Source organism: Vanessa cardui, chromosome 23 (genome assembly GCF_905220365.1).
Source record: "Vanessa cardui chromosome 23, ilVanCard2.1, whole genome shotgun sequence".
NCBI lineage: Eukaryota > Metazoa > Arthropoda > Insecta > Lepidoptera > Nymphalidae > Vanessa > Vanessa cardui.
In genome coordinates, this window is record NC_061145.1 from 8745462 (window position 1) to 8765813 (window position 20352).

Here is a 20352-nt window from a genome sequence, read left to right on the forward strand (position 1 = left end):
ATATAATCCAGTATTGAATAATATGTTTTATTTATTAATTTATACTAAACACTTTCAACAATTTTATAGCGATCTATTTACCTAAGATTCATCTTCAAAAAGAACTTGGTCATTGAAAAATAGCCTAGTAACGTCAAGAAATATTTTCTTCCAAAATAATAATTATGTACCTAATTCTTTAGCAATAATTGATGTTAGGTATATAACATATATTTATAGTTACATTTTCTGAACTTCAATTATAAACTACATATGTGTATTGAAAATACATATGTAATTCAAAAAAAAGTTTAAATTATTTCATAATTACGAATGATTTTGACGAGTACTTCTTTATAACCTCAATTTGAAACTATACGACTTTTTTATACTATTTTTTTTTATATCAATGGTACATCGATACGCAATTGTATATAAATGGTTAATTATTTAATATACATCGCAATATAAGTGATTATTTAAAGTTTAAGTTATTATTAATTCACGAAATTGTAGCGAAACCTTTATAAACTATAAAAACATGCTGATATTTTATCTTCATTAAACTAATAGTTTCTAGAAATTTCTTATTTAATTATACACAAAAAAAACATAACCTGACACGTCTTGATACTTTATTTATGGTATAGTTTTTTTTTTTCATTGAAATATAACACAATCGAATTAAATCGTCGAAGATTTGAAGGAAATAAATATATAATTCAATCAAATCATAATAATAACCTTAGGACATGTTCGTTCATACGATAGCAAGTAGCCATGGTCATTAGACCGACTTCACGACCATGCGATACAAGGAAAAAACAACCTAATACACACGAGAAAATACGAAACTATTTTCATGAAAAACCTGTTACTTCATAACACAATCGCGTCGAAAAAATTAATATTATAACGCGCTATAGGGTCGAAAATCGTTTGCACGTCAACAATCAGAAGTTAGCGGAGCACATGAGTGAATTTGCAAGCGCAACTAGGAATGCACTTGACTCGTAAGCAACTTCGCGTCAATGCAATCAAGTTCATAGATTAAGATTGGCGTTCCTACAACATAAATTACCTATAACTGTAATTAAAACGACTCGTAGTGGAAACGTATCACTTACCTTATACAGTGTATGCAGCAGTCCATAAGCACTTCGAAATAATCAGCAACGTCGCTCCAAAAATATAGTTCACTTACACTTTAAACTAGTTTCTAATTAATTTTGCACTTTGACATCACAATTTAATCTATTAGTTTGTACGTAAGGCACTGTGTGTGTGGGTCTACATCACAGAGTTGAGCAAAAAAAAAAAGTTTCACTCGCAAGATCCGAGCGCGGCGTTTTCGCGTTCGAAATTCAAAAGTTCAGCTCGACACAAAGTTCGGAAGGCGATTTCGGCGGGGCTCGGGTCCGCCTCGGGGTCCATTCGGCGGTTTTTCGTGGTTTTCCGTTGCGGATGCGGCGCGAGGCGCGTGCGGGGACAGCTCGCGCGCAACTGAAGTTTGTCGTAGGTTAAGTTTCGAAAAAAAAAAAAATTACACCGCTACTTCAATTTTCCAGCTCGCGGTCCCACGGCGGTCTCGTCGCGCCGAAAACTTCGGCACATCGCGTTTTCCTCCCACACGGGCCGATCGAGGTTATTGTTTTGACAGCTCCATGAATTACAACCATGTGTGCTGGGCGTACGCGGCGGCAGAGGGCGCCACGGGTGCAGCGCCGAGAAAAAAGGCGATACCGAGCCAAACAAACTAGCAACGCGCGTAAACACAACGAAATTACTGAATACTTTTCATTATTTTATTTCACTATGCACCGGCGACGTCACCGAAATAGCGGTCGCGTGGAGATACGGCCGTCTCTTTCCAGCATGCTAGTTCGCGCGGGAATTTATTTTGAAAAGTGACATTTGTTGTTTTTTTTTTTTTTTCTTAAATTGGGTTGTTTATGACGTGCGTGTTTTGGTAGCGCGCGGTGCATGACACACGTACGCCGCACACAACTGCAGTAGTACTGAGGCTAGATGACATTCACAAAGGCTTAAACCCAAGTTCAGACGGATGCGGCGTCAATAAACTGCCCGCTGGTACGTTTGTAACGCGAACTATGTAATATCATGCCGCTTATCTGTGTGTACTTTCGTCTTTTGATATAGTTTCGAAACTAGGAAGATATTATACGTTAAGGAAAAAATTTAAACAAACTTAACGAATGGAAAAAAAATATTACAAAATTACAACAGAAATGCAAAACATAAATAATCTATACATTAGTCTATATTAAATATTCACCGAAATTAATAAAAAAAAAAAAAACAACATTTTAAAAATAGAACAACATTATTGTCACTACAATTTAATAGAAAAGAAAGTCAAATAAACTAACGTAAGTAGTCTTTTAACAAAAATAGCATTCCCAACAAATAACGCTTTAATCTAGGTCATACGTTTTGCTGAAATGACAAATCGTCAATAAATATACAAGACAATAGAAAATATTTAATTGAAATTATACAGAACAATAATAGCTATTAAAGATTTTCGTTTGTAGGTAAGTTCGTTGAAATCTCGAACACTTTTTGTTTAAATTTTTTAAAACCCAATTTATGTATTTCCTCACGAGTCCAGAGAAACACGTGTAAATAATCTCTTACAATATTTCATTTAGTTAAAAAATACATAAACCAAAATAAAAACTTAATATTTAATATAATTTTTAATATCTATATTTTAAACTTCAAAGTAAAAAAAAATAATAAAATATATTTAGATATCATGACGCCGAATTATTTGTTATTATTTGTTATTAATTATACGATAACATTTTAGATATTTTTATAAGATATTAAGATAAAATTGAAAAAAGAATCTCAAATTTCAAGGACATGACACACCAACATACAGCCAAACATTTCAACCTATATACCTAATACATATATAAGGTGTTTATTCTATAAATAAAAAATAAAAAGTAACTGAATCTTTATAACTTTTGTAATAATTTAAATATTACAAGCGAATGAATGAGTTGTAGTAAATTCAGACAATAGACATAATAAAACATCCAATATGGCGGATGTAACCATAATGTCAAATAATTTTGTTGACGACACTTTTTCTATTTATATTTTAAATCACGATTCGATAACCATTATTATAAAAAAGAATCAAATTGTCATTTAGAGAGAGAGAGAGATTTTTATTAAATAAACTATTAATTTATTTCAACAATAACATTTAACTAAAAACGAAATATAATGCTTGTATATAAGAAATAAAAAGTAAATTATAAAATTGTAGTATAAGTTAAAAAATATGCAACTAATTTCATATTCTAGAGTGATTTCCATCAAACAAAAAACGTAACCTATATTTATAAATCGCTTATTGCTTCCAGGCTATGTACTCACTCGTATAACGTATTAAGTACCTATAGCAATCTCTTGGAAACTAATTACCACATCTAATTTTCAATTGTTCTTACTTTTTTACTAAAAAAAAAGTAATTCATCATTAATATATATAAAACCTTTATTCAATATTCCTTTTTACAAAACAAATATGCAAGTAAAATTTGGTTACAGCATACAAGATCACGTTCTTATATTAATTATAAAGAATGTAATACCTATCGTTACTTTAAACTAAATGTAATTCAAAAAATGTTTCTTACAATATGGTACAAAAAAAAAATCAATGAGCCATTGCCTTTATGAGAATGACAATTAAAAAATATAACGGATATTTTTGAGCAGATTTAAAAATCGAACACAAAAAGTATGAATCAAATGATTTCTAACTACAGTTTTGTAAGTATTATTCATATGACGTATTGCACAATAAAAAAACAAAAGTATAAAATACAATCGTTCATTCATAAAGAATACAACATCGCTCCAAATTCAAATCGAGTATAAAATTTTAAAATCCAGCGAATTTCGTCCACGCTCCAGCGAAAGTATTCTTTTTTTAAACGAGTCCTGCCAAATGCATTGCATTCGGCCTCGGTGCAGTGCATGTGTCATTGGCCTCGAGTATTCGGCCAACGTACACTAAAGTTGGGTAAGGTTAGGTCTGTGTGTGTGTGCGTCGGCTTTTACTTTCGCTGTCATTTTGGATTCGCGTTCGAATTTTACTTTTTAAATCCTGTCTGGTTCATATTCTTTTTTTAAATGCCTCTCGATAGTTATTTTAAAATGGGTTTTCGAACTTTATTATGTACACTAACTGTATTCTTTTTTGTTCACATTTCTAAACTCAAATTACATTTAAAGTTTTTTTTGAATTTCGAATTTAATATAAGAAGTACTGAACGATATATTATTTTAATGAAACATTAGTTGTTCTTAATTCGAATGAAAGAATTTTTATAACAAGATTAAAGAGACTTGTTTATTAAAACAATATAACAACGGTCCCGTTCACCCGAATTTCTTTATCTTATCAGCTGTATCGTGTCACTGACCTGCCAATTCTGCACATTTTGGCTAAGGTCATGGTACGATACTCGGTCTCTTTCTAACTTTCCTTTATCACCTTACCTTTCTCACTCGCACACGTTATAATGCCCTATTGACGCAGGTGTTATGAAAGTTAGTATTATTTGAGACGAATTCACTGTGAACTTAATGTTTTGTCTGTGTGTGTATTTATTACAATTCGCTCTTTGTAATTGAATACTTCATTTATTTATAATTGTGATATATATTTATAATTACGTTGCATAAATATGTTTTTCTTTTAAAATGTAATTCAAGGATTAAATTTTACGGTGAAAGTAGTATCGTTTTCTTAATGCTTTCGTTGTGGAATCGTCTGCGTTTTGCTCGTATGCTATTTTGTTTTCTGAGCAATGTTAGTTCTTGGTTTAAGTAAATTTCGTTAGTTTGGTTTAAATTAAAAATAAGAACCATTGTTTTAGTTGGAAAGTTAATTAATTTATAGTTTTTATTTAGTAATCAATATAGGTAATTAATCGCCTCATATCGATCTAGACAGACTTGTATTTGATAAGACAATCAATAAGGAAAGGTGAAAAGTAAAATTCAACAATTATATATTGGTAATCAAATGTCTTCAGGCTTGAGGTAATTAGGAAAAAAGCGTCAATTAACTTTTTAAATTAGGTATCTTTGTGTACTTCTTGCCCTTGAATTATTTTTAATGTACCTTTAATGAATGAATGAATGATTGAACTGTTTAAAATTCGACTAACACATACTTTTTAACATTCGAATTTTAAGTAATATTTACCTAGTATGCAAACCTATACATTAAATCTTAGACTAAACGGTAAGGAGTGTTTAATAAAGCCTTCTCTAATGCAGAAAGGCTTCGTTTTAGGCTATGGAAGACTAACACTATCTTACCTGAAATAGAGGCATCATATCACAGACGAAAAGTTTCTTCTGTATCTGCAAAGGTGTACTGACACTATCGTATTCCAATGGGAAGGCAATCGTCACTACGAGGCATGAGAGTGTAACTCAGCCTAACCGAACTGTCGTGTCCGAAAAACGAATCGGTCCTAGTTTTATTATTCGTATACATTTCCTCAAATCAAAGAAATAATTAGGTACAAGGCGGTGACGAAATTTTAACCACAAACTCGATAAACGGTACAAAACAAAGTTTTGACAATCCACGGAGCGGAGGCTTCATCAGAAATGATTTTGGCAAATTCGATCATAAAAATCTACGTAGGCTAACTATAAACAATTTGTGCCCTATGGCACAAAAAAGCAATTTAAAAATAAAGCTATAAACACTTTTGAATCTGTAGTTATATATTTGTAACTGTTAAAATACTAATATTTGCAAAGTTAAACTGCTAAAATATATTACTGACAAAACTTATAAATAGACATAGATATTTACGAAAACAAAATTACTTTTTATAAATTTAACACAGGAATTTTTTAATAAATAATGCAACACGTTTACAAATTTTTGTTTTTTTTTTTAATTTATATAACATTATAACAATGACACGTTGCTTCCCGCCAAAACTGAATAAAAAAAAAACAATCTGAAAGCTTGACGGGATGACGTTCGGATACTTGGACTAATTCTCCTTATCATATTTACACTATACGGTATATGTAAGTGTAAGTGTAAGCGTGTTAATGTGTGTGTTACAGTTTTTTTTTTTTTAATTACTTAGTAAAACTTGACACACACCACACCTCCAAAATAAATCGTGATCTGTGTTTCTTTTTGAAGGAGGAAAATATACTTTAAATATAACTAATACTCTAAACAAAATTTACCAAATTTAATTGTAAATATGATAATGAATCAAATTTTTACGTTATCTAGTTTAACCGACGGTTATTGTTACATCCATGAAACGGGAATTTTGTACGTTAAGTTAATTAGTTCCTGTTCAATTCAAATATTAGTTTTAAACGAAATCAAGGTTATAGAAATATTAATTTATCTTAATCATTGAGGCAGATGGATTTTTCTAGTGATTTCTTTAGTTATATGTCACACACAATATGTAACACTTCTGGTATAAAGTTTACGAACTTTTGTAATAATATAACCATCTTATGTTCATAAGATTTTTTTAAAATAAAATAGTTTAATATATAAATTAAGAAAATAATCTTCAAATCTATGAAAATAAATTATAAATACAGTCCGAGTATTAAAATTAATAATATCCTTGCTTTTTATCAATACCATCAAAATAAAATCTTTCTTGATTGATAAATCTTATATGCTTAGGTAGGTATATTACCCAATTAAAGCTACGTAAAAGGGGTTAAAGGAAGGTGCTACCTATTTAAAAAACAATTGACTAAAATATTATGTTATACCTCATGGTCCAGACCAAAAGTCCCCCAAAAAATGACCAGTTAAAGTGTAAAATATTTACTTACATAGAAGTAATAAATACGCCAATTCACAGTCGAGAAGCGTGGCGGAGTAAGCTCTGAATAATTTATAGAGTAAATTCATTTTCATCAACTACAAGTACCGGGGGCATAGCGCCTAGTACGACTGTACTAGGAAAGTTTGGTGGTATCAACGATATAAGAAATGGTTAAGAGTGGTGACCACTTAACATTTGCCAGACTACCAAAAATCAAAATCAAAATAATCTTTATTCAAGTGGGCTTTTACAAGCACTTTTGAAACGTCAATTAACAATTAAGTGAAGCTACCACCGGTTCGGAAAGTAGATTCTACCGAGAAGAACCGGCAAGAAACTCAGTAGTTACTCTTTTTCAACATTTAAAAAATACAAATTCATACATGTTATTTAATACAATTATTAAAATTAACATATCCTGCGTGGAAGTCAACAGGTATTAATTCCACGCTCTTCTATCATCTACAAAATCTTGTATCGAGTAATACGCCTTCTTCACCAATGTATAATTATATTATAATATGAGAAAGTTACAATAATATACATATCGACGAACTCCGTGGGCGAGTAGTGTGTACACTAATTTTCATGGGTTTTTTCACGAGTCGACGTGGAAAATAATTAGTTTTCTATGTTGTCTTAAGTCTGGATGTTTGTGGTCGTTACATCTGATATTCCATAACACAAGTGCTTTAGCTACATTGGGATCAGAGTAGTGTATGTGATGTTGTCCAATATTTATTTATATATATATATATATATATATATATATATATATATATATATATATATATATATATATATATATAAAAAGTACAGGCGAATGCACACAATAAAATAATTGCAATAGTAATAATATTTTAGCGTAATGCTTTGTAAATATACTCACGAGCGGGGCGTTGAACTTACGGCTGTTTATTTCAAAATTTTTCGCCCAGACTGATAAGTATTATCGGCAAACAATTTACTTTATCCGATCGCGTGCATTGCACTATTGCAAATGTCGAATTGCATATGTTTACATCCACTGACATACTCACTCAATTATATAATTCACGGCTGTCATCTTATTCGATATTAAAGTGGGTTTAAGTGTACACACAAACAAAACCTTCATGTCACGCGCTGCATCTTTTGGTAAAATTTTATTTATATTGGCTTAGTAACTTCGAGCATTAAATAAGTCTTATTTCTTAGTATTTTGATATGAAGACTATGCATAGGTTTTTTGAAGATGTTTATCTTTTCACCATAAAGAGATCAGACCAAAAATCACACAAGTAGAATGCATCATGATGTCCAAACCAGGAGCTAATTCTACTAATTTGTAAACGTTTTAAGATAATGATAAATTCCCGATTCTGCTTTCTTACAAAATAATATTTTCAGCTTAATCGTAAATGTGTAAGTCTCCGTATTTATATTTGTTACTTTGACCGAACCGCATATGGATCGAGCGTTACTAGAATAGGGAAACAGTCAAAGGGCAACTCTTACGTCTCGATGTGATTGTGATAAAATATCAATTTTATTAGTAGATCTGAGGCCTTACTTCTCGAAGTAAAGCGCTAAAATCTTTAACGCTTTAAATGAAATAGAAAAAGATGCTCACTGAGGACATAAGTATATATCAATTTATAGCTACGTAAGTAAACAACCGGTGGTAGAACTCTGGATCACGTGGTGGCATAAGCTTTACCTTTTTTCTGTAATAGGTAGCAAAAGTTTGGTTTAAAATATGAAAACTATAATCCATGGACATCTGCAACAAAACGGAGTTTGAAAGTACGTCAGTCATTGTGAAATTAGTATGTAGTCTTTTCGTCAAGATCTATTGTTTCGGAAATACCACCAGTGAAAGTTGGTCCCACAGTGGCTATCCAAGGCAGAGAAAAACAGCCCTAAACAGCCATTAAATCGATCGATTTTCAATTCATTAGTTTTCATTTCAATCGACCAGATTATCCAGACATCAAAGTGATGTTTTTAAAACGGGAGGAAGGGTCAGTCTAAACTAGCGATATTCGAAAAAATTATGACGTCATATTCAGTATCGTACGATAATTTTAAGTGACGTCACTTGTCATTCGATAGTCAAACGATTAATGAAATCGAGAAAGACAAATGAATCAGTGTGCCGATGACTCAGGTCACATAATAAAGAAACATGATGTTAAATTCTGCTGGCTCTCAAAACCCGCATTGATTATAAATTCTGGGATCTGTCATCTTGATTGCCAAACTGACTGACGTCACAATCGGTCGATTAAAAGCAAATTCCATCTGCTCAAAATTATAGATCAAACTTTGTGTGAATGTGGATTAGATCAAGATTCCTTAACCTACGTGTTCCCCTCCTTTTATAACCTAGGTGCCTTCAGACGAGGCGTGAAGAGGCATCTTATCGAGGGTTACTAGTGCAGCTCATTCTTGCTGTCCGTACTGTCCTTTTGGACTACACTTCCATTTACCATTAGGTGGAATGGAGTCATATGCCAAATCGGACAATATCTGTTTGTTTGCTATATAGAATAGTATATTCTCCTGCCACAAACTCAATCCATCCGATATACGACGTTATCCCGCCTAAAGTCCCTCGTCCTATTAATGTTGAATCAAACTCAAACTCAAATAACTTTACTCAATATAGAAGCATTACACTTTCTTATTGATGGTCAATTGAAACACTACCGGTTCGGAAAAGAAAATACCCTGATCTGAGAAGAAAGAAAGAAACTCAGTAATGTCTGTTGACGTCAGATCAGATCAGATCATCAGTACAGTTTCATCAGATTAAGCTGTTAGTATAGTTTTGTGATTGTTCATGTGTTTTAATAGCAATTATTTTTGTCTAATTATTATTGTGCTGTTTTAGGTTATGGGTTTTCAATCTGTCTAATAATATTGTACATTCAAAATTAATCTGAGCCTGAAATCTCGACAGTACGGTACAATCTCTATCGTGTAATCTGTGCATTTTTGGCACAAAGCAAATATAAATAAAAATAAAAGCGATCTCTATTGCACTTACGTCACTTTAACACTCGGTGACTAAACATTCATCTCATTTGTCTGACTCTAGTTGTATCTCATTACTGGCGTCGTCACTCGTCATCCAATGATATCCTAACTGTCGAAATATCAACCATTCTAAAATTATGATGATTACCAGACGCGGCACATATGTGACAATATATTATTGGAGAAAAAAAGTTTCTGTGTCTGTGTGCGTATACGTATTTATCAACTATCAACACAGACACATCTTACATCGATCAAAAACCCGACAAAAGTTTTTTTTAATAAACAAGCGTCAACCTTGAACCCGCTTATCAGTCATTGACCCCGGTCAACGAACTCATTATATTTTTCCTATATCCGTGAATATTATCGAATCGTTATTATTAATAGAATTTACTAATTAATTAGATAACATGGCGCATTTCGTGTGCCATTGGAGTGGTCAGTGCCGTTTGATAGCGGCGGTGGTACCACGGATACTCGTTGAAATCTCGATTCCTAGTCGCATTGTAAGTTAAATGTTTGTATATTTGTTACAAAATCACGCTAGAGCCGCATAGGTTGATGTAGATGGTTTCATAGGTCTTGGAAGACTGGATCTGGAAATAGAGGTCTTTGAAAAGAGGAGAGGAGGCAATAATAATTAATAATATTGTGCAAGTTAATTTGGACATTTTAATTTGTGTCCGTGTGTCCGTTTATTTATTCATGCTATAGTTAATTATTTATTTATGTTTTTTTTTTTAGTTTGACTATGTCTACATTTCTGCAAATATACCAATTATTTTAAAATTATTATCTCGGAGACCCCAGGGTAGTTGCCCGGTTGCTCTCCCCTGAAGTGGCGGTTTTGATAAGATTTGGAATAAAGAGATCGCTGATACCCTGCCTCAAGAGGTAGGTTACCTAATTGCTTCCCTCCTATTTTTTTCATATTAGGTGACCATTTTATGTCATAAGATATTTTTAACATATACCTATATGTTTTAATTAGCATAGGTCACTCAGTGTGTTATGAAATGAGTAAAATAATATGTGTTTATAAATACTTACTAAGGCCACATATAGGCTTGTACATATATTAATAGATTACACACATAGTACCTACATATATCACTTAGTGGAAGGGCTTTGTGCAAGCTTATCTGGGTAGGTACCACCCTCTCATCAGTTATTCTACCGCCAAATAACAGTACTCAGTATTGTTGTGTTCAGGTTTGAAGGGTGAGTGAGCCAGTGTAACTACAGGCACAAGGGATATAACATCTTAGTTCCCAAGGTTGGTGGCACATTGACGATGTAAGGAATAGTTAATATTTCTTACAGCTTCATTATCTATGGGTGATGGTGATAACTTACCAACAGGTGGCCCATATGGTCGTTCGCCAACCTATACCATTAAAAAAATCGAATAATAGGGCTTTGAGAGATATTTAATACTGCTTACAGCGCTACTGTCTCTGTTTTAATGACCCTTTATAGAATGCATAACCTAACTAACTCGTTAGGAACTAACGAAATCTCGTAACAAATGGTACCACCATGACAGCGGTACGTCAACATTAATGTTTTCAATCTGCGGTCGACAATATGGGTCAATACGAAGGCGAGACGTAAATCAATTTCCTGTATATATAAACAAACATACGAAACATATAAAACCTTAAAATTAAAAAAAAAAAAAAACAAAATATGATATTCTTTTTTTAAATCTTGTAAAAACATTTTAGCAGACGAAAGTAAAACGTTGGAAGATTACTATGGAAATGTGTGGAGTCAGTATCCGTTGATTTTCAGCCAGGATAGTAAGTATATGCTAGTCTAATATATGTTCCCTAGTACCCCTATATCCTTATATATAGGGGTTACTATTAATCTTCGTATCTAAAACTGTTTTGTATTTATTGTATTTCGTAATGTAAAATTAAAAGTGCTTATGTATGCCTATTGGAATGAATTATCTATATTAATATTATAAGCAAAAGTAACTCTATCTGTCTGTGTGTCGCTCTTTCACGACCTAACTAAATTTAATGAAATTTGGAGTGAAGCAAATTTCAGCTTCAAGGAAGGACATGGGCTTTTTGCCTAACATTTGATAAGCGAAGTAGAGCAGGAGTCGAGATGGCCCAGTGGTTAGAACGCGTGCATCTTAACCGATGATTGCGGGTTCAAACCCAGGCAAGCATCACTATATATATGTGCTTAATTTGTCTTTTTGACAAAATTCATAGAAATTCTGCCACATGTGTATTCCACCAACCCGCATTGAAACAGCGTGGTGGAATATATTCCAAACCTTCTCCTAAATGGAAGAGGAGGCCTTATCTCAGCAGTGGGAATTTACAGGCTGATGTTGTATATGATAAGCAACCCTCTAAAACGTGATCGAGACGCGGGCGACGTCTAGTATTTTAATATTTGATTCTATAAGCAAAGCCACAGTCAACCGCTAGTATATAACACTCAATACTGACAAAATTAATTTCCATCAAGGATTTACATATTGAAATATTCCAAAGGTCATTATAACAGAGCCTTTTCAAGCTAGAATTAAAATTCTTTTTTCAAATAGCAAATCAAAGATTCTTTTGATGACACATCAATCAATTTTCGCCCTTATCACAAATAGTTTAAAGTTTAAAATATTATAAAATGTCCTCCCTACATGGATATGTAATACGCGATGTCTCATCAAAATGTGGGGTCATTGCACCCGTCTGAATCATGTCTGTTCATCATTTGTTTGTGTGACTCTATCTCTTTCTGTCTTATCTTATCTTGATTACAGCTGTCCCTGTCACTCAATTTTGGGTACTGTTCTCTATAACATAAGTAGGTATATGTAACATCTTTTCCTTACTTCACGATAAGCTGTATCATTAAATAGTCCTAGGTTAGTAAACGAATACAATATGTTTATAGTAAGGCACCTCGATGACGTCACAAAAATCCATTAATTTTAAGATTCTATATTTAAACGTAAATAAATACGTAATGTAAATCAATTATCCACATATTATAAAAATATGATTACAAATAAAAGAACTATATCGATATTATTTTAATTTCGAAAATGACTTCGTTCTAAATTTAAAATTCTTAATTCTTTTTTTATATTTATTTAATTTAAATATCAAGATGTTAGCTACGGGTTCATTTAACAACGATATAACGATAAAGATGTTATGTTTACACACTTCATAACGCAAAGAGAGTTTTACTGCGCTTGTAATTATGACGATATTAGCATAGAAAACAACTACATAGGACTTTTTAAAACGACATAATTATGTTCACATGTAAAGACTATTCTCAAAATTGAAAATGTCATAATTTTAAATATCGAAATTGGTACTTACGATGTTTTAGAAATAAATGCATACATATTTATTCCAATCTATAAGAACATTAAGAAAAATATTTATTTAATGTATACTATATAGTACTTACACATATGTACTACCTAAAGCTACTTTATATATAAGTAGGTATATGTTAAATTATATAAATAATGACGATAAATATAAGTCGACAAAACTTCACCAAATGACTTATTTAATCTAAATATTTTCAAACCTTTTCCTAAGATATACGATCAATCCCCGTTTTTAAGGGGTATCCCTCTAAAATTTGTTGTGTGACATGAGTATTACTAAGTGTTCTGGGTTTTCATTGCGACCAAACCTAATGTACTAACTAGGACTTTAAATTATATTATATATTATATAAAACACTAGCAAAGTGTACAGCTCCGCTTATTTTCAACATACAAGTACCTACCTACCTACTAAAAGGATGATGAATAAAATGATTTATACATAGCACTCATATTGTTAAAATTGTATCTTTACTTCCGGAGATAACAACCAACATATAAACAAATAAATTATTCGTCTTTAAAATATTCGTTGAGATGCTACGGCATTATTAATTGTATATTTTTATATATATCAAAATAGGTAACATACAAATCAGTTTCCTTTTGAGACAAACAGACATAGCATACCTAGTTAAGCAAATACTTCCATTATATATATTTCTTATATTTATTAATTAATTCATGTAAGTACCTACTGTCATATGTCAATGCTCAATATGTAATAAAAATATATATAAACTCGAATCTAAGACTTCTTAGAGTAGGTACTCGTGGTACATAACTGGCTAATAAGAACATTATGATATTCCAGTATGTTACGTTTAGATTCAAGTATATGCAGTATTGGTCAAAACATAATATATAAGTACATGGTCTTAAGGAACGGTTATGTTTTCAGCTGATTTTTAACATGTAGGAAAGTAATACTAATCGACTGCAGTGTCAGACAGGACTAAACAAGACATGATTTCAAAAATTGCTTCAAATTCACGTATAAAACACGAAAAAAAGTATATTCATAATAATATATAAGTATATACATCCTCCTTATAGAAACCTTCGCGGAAATAATACTACCGCTCATTATTATGTTAAATACTTTTTAAAGTCCCAAAATGTCGTCATACGTTCTTAAAAATGTAATTCCATTTTCAAAAAAAAAAGAACAGTTCACAATCTATCCTTTGTCAGCGAACGTCACCGATGATAACAGTTATTTAAATTACAATCAGGGACCAACACGAATTCAATTATAATAATCGCGAGTGGAATCAATCGCGCGTCACGTGACCCGGAGCCGAAGCAACAATTTTCGGCGTACGTACACGACCTACCACAATAAACAATGCGTGCGCGTGTGTGTGTACACCGGTCCCCTCCCGAATTCGCGTTCAAGGTCGTTGCGGCAGGTCAGCGCCGTGACGTCACCGCGCCCTCCAAAACGGGGGTCGACGACCGCGCCGCCATTACGGAAACTGTGCTGTGCGCGTTCGGAATTCGAATTGGGGTATACGCTTGTGTGCGTTCAATGAGCCTCGCTTGTTCGTTGTGTGAGTGCAATTTGGGTTTTTTTAATGCAACGAACAATGGGACCCTTCGGTGTTTATAAACGCTTAATTGCTATATTTCTGCTCTTGCTCCGTGACGGGTAATATTTTTGTGTTCAATTAAGAAACTCGTTATTTTATTATAACATTAGAAGCGTTTGTTAATTTAATAATAAATAAAAAAACCACTCCAAACGCTAAGCAACAAACATAATACAAGTTTTTAAAATTACCGACCTATGGGAATTAAATAACCATCGCCAGAGCTCGTCACGTGAAGACGCCATGCTCGTCTATAATAAAATAAAAACAAAGAATAAAATGCAGTAAAAAGGCCCACTCGACCGGTTATGCGGCTATTATAAAAAACCTATGTAGCATCGACCAATCGTCTAACGCAGTTCAAATTTCGGTTGCGCGTGAGCGAGGGGCGTTAGACGCACACAGAGACATTTTAAATAAGGAATTCGAAATTTAAAATATTTGGGGTTCTTTTGGGAGTAACGTCCTTGTAATAATTATTTTTTGTATAAATATATTCCATTATTAAAATAATTTGTATCCATTTACACTCGACTTAATCCCAAGGCTGATATCAAGTTAGGTAGCTAAGTAAGTATATGTTTTTTATTTATTTCATTGACATTGTATGTTAATAGATATTTAATAATTTTAAATATATGCAAGCTGTGACTGTGTGTTGTTTAATTTTGTTGGAAATACATAATTATGTAAAAGTATACGTACCTACTTATTGTGAGAGTAATATTATGAGAATTTATGTAATGGTAAAAATCTATACAGAAAGATATATAATAAATATTTGTTTATTCAAAAATGTTTTAATTATAATGTACTATAAACAATAGCACATAGGTCTTTTTAATTGGATCATATCATAATATTCCACAACGACCCCCCACCCCCACTTATTTTCTAGATAATGAAATCATAAATGTATATTTTTGAACATATTTATGTAAATTATAATAGTAATATACAAATAGTTATTTTAAATCTACAAATTGTCTAATACATAACAATATCCACCAATAAATATAAAGTTATAAAAACAGTAAACTCGTTCAGCCATTAATAATGATATCTCTATTTTTTTCTAACCGAAAATTAGCCAATCGCAGACTTCCAAATATTACGTTGCGCGTGAGTGGTCGAAATTAGATATACACAAAAAACTACAATATTAGACTAAAATTTATAATATGTAATAAAAATAATAATAAATATATAACATAATATAAATATATACAGTTCATTACAATATAAGCTTCATATATAACGTTATATATCATTTTAGTTAAAAAAACAGGTTTCGCTCAATCATGACATCTAATCGACCTCCTAATTTTTTCTAACAAAATATCCACCAATGAAACGGCTCCAAATTTCGTGGTTGCGTCTGAGTGGCCGAAATTGAGTTAGACGCACACATATACAGTTTTTGTGTAGTGTACGCATCTGCATGTGTTAAGTTTATGACTATTAGCATATCAATAGGTGTTGAGTGTGCGTGGAATGATTTATTCGGTGATTAGAAAGAGATAGATATATAGCTATCTTGGTATACATAATGTATTATGATGGAAAATATTTTAATATTATAATATTTTTTTAACTTTTTAACAAAATGTTTTGTAAGTAATTCTGTATTCTTACATACATCTAATGACTGTATTAATAAATTAAATAAAATAGATACCCTAGGTTTACTGTTAGTGGTGGGTAGGGGAATTACCATTTTTTTGACGAGTTATGCTTTCAGTTGTGTTTGAGTGTTTGTAATTAATATCCTTTTGTGTACCTATATAAACATTGTGACACTAAATCACAATTAAGCCTTGAGAAACTTCGCAGAATAAAGCCTTTGCCCAAAGGACTATTAGACCAAAAAAGAATAGAATAGAATCGAATTGCAAAAACCACCTTCTATTTTGAAGTCTGTTAAAAATAATCATAAACATATCCAGATAAGAAGGCGTGCTTCCCTACTTTATTAACTTTATTAACTTGGTAACTAGTGATGCTGTCGTCCTAACCGATTTCCTCCTCAGTCCTTAAAGGAGATTACTAAGCTAACTAACCTTACCTAACCTCCAAGGGCAAGGGCAACTGCAAGTCACCCAGTGCTGTAGATCTCCTGGGGCGGTGGTAGTCACTTTCCATCAGGCGAGACTTCTATTCGTTTGCCATCTAGGTATACCATAAAAATAAATGCATCCTTACATATTGTGTAATGAAAATCGTGGAAGAGTAACTAGTGAGTTTCTTGCCGGTTCTTCTCGGTAGAATCTACTTTTCAAACCGATCCAAAAGGGCTATAATGAGCTTACTTGAAATAATATTTTGATGTTTCATTAAAATCCCGCTAAATTTATTGAGCTTGATTGTACGCCTAATCTCAATATCAATAAAATATTATTTTTTATCTGCGAAAGCATTTTTTCTCTTACAAAAGAAAAGCAAGAGAGAGTTAAAATAAAAAGTTAGATACTTGAATACACTCTTGACTTTACGACTTAACTTAGTTTAAGACGTTAACTGGGATTCCCGTTCAAATTTATATTATTTAGATATCGATCTTGAGTTTTTCAAATTTTAACTTCTACCTATCTAATCTCTATGAACACTGTAACAAGTGTCTGTTTGTTTATCTGTTACGCTTTCACAAACAAACCAATTAACCCTTTTTTTTCATACATAGGTGGCAAACGAGCAGAATGCTCATCTGATAGAAAGTGATTACCACCGCCCATGGACATCTGCAACACCTGGGGGATTGCAGGTGCGTTGCCGGCCTCTAAAGAAGAACGCATTTTTCTTGAAGGTTCCCATGTCGTATCGGTTCGGAAAAACCATCCATATTTGGTAAAATTGTATATGGAGCTAGCTTGAGATTCAGGGAAGGACTTTTAGGCTTAAAACCAGAACCCGACGACCAGCCCCCATATACGCCGCGGACGACAACAAATAAAAATATTATCTACTTACATTAACATTTATAGTTTTATAATTGTTATATTTCTATCTACATAGACATGTTTTTTTATGGTATAGGTTGGCGGACAAGCATATGGACCACCTGATGGTAAGTGGTCACCATCACCCATAGACAATGACGCTGTAAGAAATATTAACTATTCTTTACATCGTCAATGTGCCACCAACCTTGGGAACTAAGATGCTGTGTCAAACCGGAACACAGCAATACTGAGTACCTACTGTTATTTGGCGGAAGAGTAACTGACTAGTGGGTGGTATCTACCCAGACGCTAGTGGGCTAGCACAAAGCCCTACCACCAAGTACTTACTTAAACTGGAAGATAAGGATACCTACACTCACTTGAGTGTAGGTATCATATCTTTAACTTTCCTCTTTTAAAATTTGTGTTACACTTTTCTTGGTGTAGTATTCAGGCGACATCTTCTTAAACACGGAATATGTTTTTGAAGTGAGGTTATTTGTCTTTGAGGGATTCTAGATTCTTTAGTCAGTATGGATCATATTTACTACGTCATCACTATAACAGGTCATAATTCGGAATGTCCTTAGTATTCATCTCTGATCTCTTTACCAGTTTTCCCTTCACACATCACTTAGTATAGTATCCTTAAATGGAATTAGATTGCAGCACTTATACCTACCCTACCCTAACCACAATGTGCATACCCAGTAGTCATTCAAAACTTCTGTGAAGGTACCACCTTTTTTTTATCGCTGGAAAAACCACCCACCAACCCACGTGATGGAAAGTGGGGGTGTGTGGGACTCCCCGGTTTACCCACTAAAAAACCAGCGGTACCCTCACCGTCTCTCGACGGGCGCCACGGGATGGCTTACGCATGCACGGTATTCTCGGGGTGTGATGGTACCACCTAATCAAATCAAATTCTAGCTATAAAAAGAAATAGTTCACCTTTTTCTCACAAGGCTCGTCATTATGCCCTTCACTATAACAGCTATAGTGGTTTCAATATCATGCTTAGCTAGAAGAAAAAAATTCCATACACATTGAGTGAGCCAGTCTACATGCATTGAAGACATAACATCTTAGATCCCAAGGTTAGCGGTGCGTGATCACTCCGTCAACAATGGAAACACATTGAGTGAGCCAGTCAACAAGCATTGAAGACATAACATCATAGATCCCAAGGCTAGCGGTGTGTGATCACTTATCCGTCAACAAAGTGTAGTTTGCTACATTAGCCAGTAAACCTTCCTAGTTCCAAAAAAAATAGGGATACATATTTAATGATAACTATGATATTAACCCCGAAGATTTTGGCCATGGATGTCATGCTCAAGACTGATCAGGCAACGATTAGGATTCACTTAGGTACTGGAGTTCAACTTAGTCCTCATATTCATAATTCGATGGAACCTCAAAAGCTGCTTAAATGGAGTCAGGAGGGAGACCAAGGTTTACGTACTTTCCGAAAGACTGGAAATACATTTCCTGCTTGGAACTGCTACTGAGATGGATAAATACCCTAAGAATTTTTTCTTTGGCCTCATTGGTCAGGCTGATTGCAGTCAGGACTTCAGGATCTGCGGTCTTATCTAACATCATCACAATGGCAGTTGATGGTACCATAAGCCTTGAGCCCTTTAATCCCGTTATAGAACAAAGCTTTTAGGGATGATTTGTAATTAGGTAAAGTGTAAATATAGAGTTCTGAATCACATTTAAGATGTTATGGCTTCCATTTAATTTATATTTATTAAAGGTAATGTAAGAAAGAATACCGTTGAAGTACACCGCTGGACAATTTATTGGACTACCATTGAGATGTATCATATATATTTAATTGACATAACTGTACTTCAAATGTTAGAAATAGGGTAAATCGGAGTTTTTTGCTTAACTACCGATTCTTCTGTTTAGAATTTACATACCGATCGATAGGATCTCTACATTTCATTTAATACGATTCAAAAGTCATATAAATAACAATTGTCATAATAGTTATGAATAATGTCATGATAAGCTGTTTTGTTTATCAGCTCAAAGCTAAAGACGGCGGCAGACGAGTTTTTCATCAAATACTGGTCACCACCAGGATCTGAGGTCAAGAGAAAAAATTATAACGTAAACAAAATATATACAAAAGTGCTTGTAAAAGCCTACTTTGGTTTTGATTATATTAGATTTGTTTAACCTATGCGACTTATGTTTGTAAATCAGTAACTATCTACGGGAATATTCCGGGTAAGCAATATGTAGTGAGTCTTCAAGTGCTCGGATTATTTTTAAAATGCATCTTAAACTCAGACAAAAATCATAACAAAACATGCATGTTTCAAATAAACTTTAGATACACATCTATCAGAATCTATAATCATGCTACATAAATATACATATATATATTATAGCATTAGAAAAGGGTGGGTGGTAGTTCGAAACCTACTTAATAGAAGAGAAAGTATCTGCTTATTAATGGAGGATTTACGAGCTATTATTTTATATAAAAGTACTTATATAAAGGTCGAATTCAATTGCAAATTTTTTATTTATAACGT

At 32.8% G+C, this 20352-nt stretch overlaps 1 protein-coding gene across 4 annotated transcripts in view; it reads right to left on the reverse strand.

Moving 5' to 3' along the window:
• LOC124539664 (mushroom body large-type Kenyon cell-specific protein 1) overlaps window positions 1–1986 on the reverse strand; it is a 200231-nt gene extending 198245 nt beyond the window's left edge. For all 4 annotated transcript variants that reach the window (XM_047116976.1, XM_047116975.1, XM_047116974.1 and 1 more), the window contains exon 1: window positions 1107–1986. The gene's annotated coding sequence lies outside the window, so the exon portion shown is untranslated. The remainder of the gene's footprint in view (window positions 1–1106) is intronic.
• Between the last annotated feature and the right edge of the window lie 18366 nt (window positions 1987–20352).